Source organism: Sinocyclocheilus anshuiensis, unplaced genomic scaffold (genome assembly GCF_001515605.1).
Source record: "Sinocyclocheilus anshuiensis isolate Anshui unplaced genomic scaffold, SAMN03320099.WGS_v1.1 scaffold773, whole genome shotgun sequence".
Taxonomy (NCBI): Eukaryota; Metazoa; Chordata; class Actinopteri; order Cypriniformes; family Cyprinidae; genus Sinocyclocheilus; species Sinocyclocheilus anshuiensis.
This window is the reverse complement of record NW_015539930.1, coordinates 2489017-2494405: the sequence shown is the minus strand read 5'-3', so window position 1 is coordinate 2494405 and position 5389 is coordinate 2489017.

Below are 5389 nucleotides of genomic sequence, written 5' to 3'. Positions count from 1 at the left end.
TCACACTGTTATGCTCTCACACTCAAGGCAACAGTCCAAAATCTTCTCACTGAATCTAATCACCTTCTTCTTTAGGGTTTATTGGCAGTTGGCAATCAATGAACTAGTGCAATACCACTGGTGCATGGACCATCTACGATAGAATGGAATGCAATACAGTGGAATGGAAGCGTGTAATGTCTGACAACCACGAAAGCTTGCAATCGCATACAAATGAATTCCTGTGCATGCTGGCTTCCTATGTGTCTTTCACTTTTGATTTTGATCACGTTCAGCAGAGAGAAGATGGGAGGCAGAGTAACTCGTTTGGAGGGGCATGGCCCATGGATGCCCCCTCTTGGCGCCAGGCCTGATCTGCCATTTCATTTTCTTTGATCCCAATGTGTGCTGGTATCCACAAAAATACTACTGTAAGCCCCATCATTTATATTCTGTAGTGAACACACACACACCCAGAGCAGTGGGCAGCCATATTGCTGTGGCACCCGGGGAGCAGTTGGGGGTTCGGTGCCTTGCTCAAGGGTCTCACCTCAGTTGTGGTACTAAGGGTGGAAGAGAGCGCTGGTTATTTAGTCCCCCCCACCGACAATTCCTGCTAGACCTGAGACTCGAACCTCGCAACCTTCGGTTACAAGTCCGACTATCTAATCATTAGGCCACAACTGCGCTATTGGTCTATTGGTCTTACATCCTCTATCCACTGTAATGCTAACAGTATTTTAAGCACAGTATTTTAAGCATCTCTCCTGTGTAAACTGATAATATCGAATCACCTTACAGGCAAAACATCCACTTAAAGAATGAAAAAAAGGACAGAAAGGTTTTGCTGTAAAAGCGCAAACAGAAAGAGTAAGGGCAATCTATATTATTACATATATCTCTGTATGAAACATAGACTTTATTCAGTGCACAGAAAGATGAATATTTAAATATATATATATATATATATATTCACACTCTTGCAGCTAGGGTGAAGTCATTATGTACATTAACAACGATGTGAGACAAATATAATGCACTTCACATGCAGTGTGCGACCACCTTTAAACGTATTCTTCTGTATCTTGTAGCCAACTTTAATATTCTCTTAATAATAAACATTAATATAGTGTTGTGTAGCATCACCGCACATCTATAAAAATGCTTCTTTCTGGAAGGAGTGAAATCTCAATCATCAAACTACCAGCAGTGAATAAATTTTTGGGGTGGCAACCGGCGTGGCCGGTTGGTTTGCACAATCAGATGCCATGGGTGTCTTGAACCATGTTTTGTTGTTCTTTCCCCCACATTTTGCAAGTACAAACAGGAAGACAGCAATAATTAAAATTAAACAACAAAGGTTGAAATAAAAATTAAAGGGCATCACAAACATATGTTAAATTCAAGCTAACTTCCAAGTTGGCAATAAAAAAAGGCAACATCATCTTTGTAACACTCTGAGTGTATTGTTGATACATTCTGTGTATTTTATGCAATGTCAACTCTGTAGTTTTTAGATTATTATTATTATTATTTTGAGATTAAGCATGTTCATGTTCTTTGTCGGTTTTATGACAGGTTTAGATTACATACAGGTTTAGGTTACATTTCTATTCCATTCATACTGTAAAAAGACCACCACTGGCATCTGCTGATGAACTTTATTCTTTATTGTAGTTCCCCCCACTATGACAACACAGAATCAGCATGGAGACCGCTGGCCGCACGCGATCTGCCCTGTAGTTACAAATCTGGTAGCTCTGCCGAGACAAATCATTCTATTTTCAAGGTGTTCTGCATAAATGCAAAGTAAGTAATAAATCATTGCTTTTAGGCTAATAGTTGCATATTTTTTTGCATGTATGTTTGCTAATACGCCTGCTTGAAAAATGTGCATAAATCCATATTTGTATATTTCGACTAGTTTTTACCCGTTTATAATGTTATTCTCTTAAAGTTATCGTTCATATGTCATTTTTATTGTTGGGTGTTTATGAAATCTGCAACTTTATGGCTCAAGTAAACAACATGGTTTGCGCATGCTCAGTCCAAACCAGATTACATAATTCTCAGTTTTCATTTATTGACAGATTGCATGCTTATTTCAAGTGATTATTAGAAACAATTTGTAATGTATTGTTCTTTCTGCTTTAATAGAAAACTACAACATCTCTGTATTGTAGATACGAAGCGCTCGTGCACTTATAATGATAAATCATTGTTGACAATAAACAGGTTATTCCCAGAATACACTAGTCTTCTCACTGCAGTTATTTATTATTAATTTATTAATAATCATTCATTATTTATTGTCATTTTCGAGTAAATATCTGAACAAGTTTAAGTCTCACACAATACCAACAGCTAAATATATCCACTGTATGCAGATAAAAAGGAAGTCAAATAAATTTTTTTCATTGACCCCAAACCACAATGGCAAACTGGTGTAGCTTTATTGTCAAAGTTTGACACCTAGTGGTTTTAAATAAAACAACAACACTTAACTGTAAATGTCACAAAAAAACAATAAATAAAAATATTTATTTCTAAATACAATATTAATCGGCCTGGTCTTTTTTTTTTTTTTGTCCTTTTGTTTCCCACTTCAGCAGCTGTCCTACTTTTCCGTTATCCACACTATTATCTAAAACGACATTATTATCACGCAGTTTTTCCTTCTCAAGTAAATGTACCTTGTTTTAAGGATGTTTATATATTTTACAGGTAACACAAATATACTCATATGTGTGTAGACTTATTTGCAGTGCTGTGCTCTTGCCTTTTCACCTAACCAGAAATGGCTATGCTAGGTTTGTTTTATTAAAGATGGACTTTTATTGTGTGTCTATGGCATTGGCAGCCATGTGAGACAAATGTAAGATGAATTCTAGCAGTATCTAATTAAAAATGTGTATACAGGTAGCCAAAGAGATAGTCAAGACAACAGAAATTCGCAGGCACCACGTGATGAGACTCTAGCTCATATGACACTTATTTTTCCCCTTTTGGGGACAAGATTCAGTTGCATTTACACTTGAGGTTTAATTACAGTGCAACTGAGCCAATGCACCACAAAGATACTAACCATTTACGCCAAACCTGTGGGTCTCTGGCTTCCTTCCTGCTCTACCTGATCTTCAAATCCTTTGCAAAGGACACCAACCTCCTTGACAAACCAGTTTTTGTGTTTTTAGTGTTACATCTAATTCCATTGTCTTATTTTGACTGCTTGCAGCAATATGCTAATAGATTTGACAGCTTTTAATGGAACATTCTTGCTTTTGTTCTTGTTTTAATCAGCTGAAACTCATTATGCATGATATTTTTTACTCAGTGATTCAAATATCAGTATATCCCCAATTTAAATGCAAAGCCACTAAAAGCATAAGCATCATGCCCTTCAAACATCTTGCCTTTTGAGCCAAGTGGACTTCAATATTGAATAATTACTGTAGGCCAAAAAATGAGTTTGTTTGTGTACAAAAACATAGAACTGTACAAAGATTTATATTAGTATATAGTTTATATAACACTGCTAAGAGTGTTTTTTTTTTTTCGGTCATGTCATATTTCACACAGAGCAGCAAGCGTACAGTAAAAAGCAGTGCATGTGTGTGACACCCTGAAGCAAAATACCAGTGCTGCATTCCTTTAGCACATGCATGTTTATTATACTCTTATATATGCTTTATTTTAGATTATTTAATCAGACAGTTAGTGTTTTACTGTAAAGAATTGACTATAGCATTTTGTATCAACCATATACTGTACATCTACAAGACAACCTTAAACAAAATTGAACATGTTTGAAGATTTAACCATTTTACTAACCCTGTGATAGAGAGGCCCATGGAATAATTTGTAACTACATTTAGGTAAAAAAAAAACAACAACAACAGTTTTTTGCTGTTCAGCGTGATTTTTTTATGTTCAAGGACTCATGCTTCTTGTGTTTGAACAATTACAGACAAATCTGAAAAAAATATCTATACTGTTAGCATGATGTTAGCTCTAAACTGCTGGATGATACAAGTTTGTAAAAATGGTAGAAGTGGGGTAATTTGAGCCGACAGTCTAGGAGTAAGTTGAGCCAGTGGCTCACCCCTTCTTATAATTATAAAGGATAATTTTACTGTAATTCAACATATTTCATTAATTTTAGACCAAACATTTTTTATTTTGTTCTTTGTTTTGAACTTGATTTTGTTCAGAATTTTAAATAGGCCTTGTTTATGAAAATTGGCCATTGAAAATTTATGAAACTGTATTTCCCCGCAACATTTATAAGTGGAATGTTGAGTACTATTAGCCTAGTTCTGTAAGGTCAACTGCAGTCAGTTTTTACTTTTTCTTTTCTTTTCTTTTTTAATTCTTCAGTTCGAACTTTATTTTGTTCTGAAATTTTTAAATATTTTTTAAAATGCCTTCAAAGTTATGAATTGTATATTAAAATAAAACTTTTCAGAAGTCATCCATCCATCCATTCTATTATCCAAACCTTTTGTCCCTATTAGGGTTGCTGGGAGTTGGAGCCTAACCCAGTGTCTTGAGCCAAGGGCGAAAAAAAAATCCCTGCATGAATGGCCAGTCCATCACAAGACTCACACATAGATTTTAAGAAGTCATTTTTGTTGAATTTCCCTTCTTTTGATATAGCATGAGGTGAAAATATTAACTTTTACTTCAGCATAATCAATGGCACAGTTTAACTCCATGTGGCTCAACTTACCCTCCCTCTAGGCTCCCTCTAACTTACCCCTCACTTTTTTTTTTTTTGGAAAGCCATATTTTGTAAGCGGTTTATTTTAGATCCAAACTGATTATTCCCAAGTATGCACCACATCCTAAAATGTATGTACATATTTAAGTTGGACCCATTACTGTCATGTTCTCACTTTTAACACACCATAAGTAAAAACTGGCTCAACTCACCCCGCTCTCCCCTACTGTAAATTGCTACTTGTTTGGAATTAAATGGTAGTATACAACTTATATATTGTGCACTAGGCTAAATACTGTATATTTACCTAAAAACTACTAAACAGATTTTTTTTTATATATATTACGTGAAACCAGTAAGTTGACAGTTAATGTTTTTAAACCTATGCATTTGTCATCAAATTGTGTGGCTGGCTGGTCAGTGAAGATCAGAAGTTGACAAGGGAAGGGGAATTTCATTAGCTATATAATTTTGTTAACAGCCCCCATTATACCTGTTATTGTTGTTACATTTACAGGAAAACTATTGGGTAAAGTGCCATAACCCATCCTGTGGGTAAATGATATCAAATACCAATGAACTTTTTCTCTTTCCACTTGTGTATGTATGTAAACAGCACAGAAGACAGCACTGATTGTTTATGCCCATCAGAGTCCCTCCTCATTCAACGCTGCTGCATGTGACGTAGCG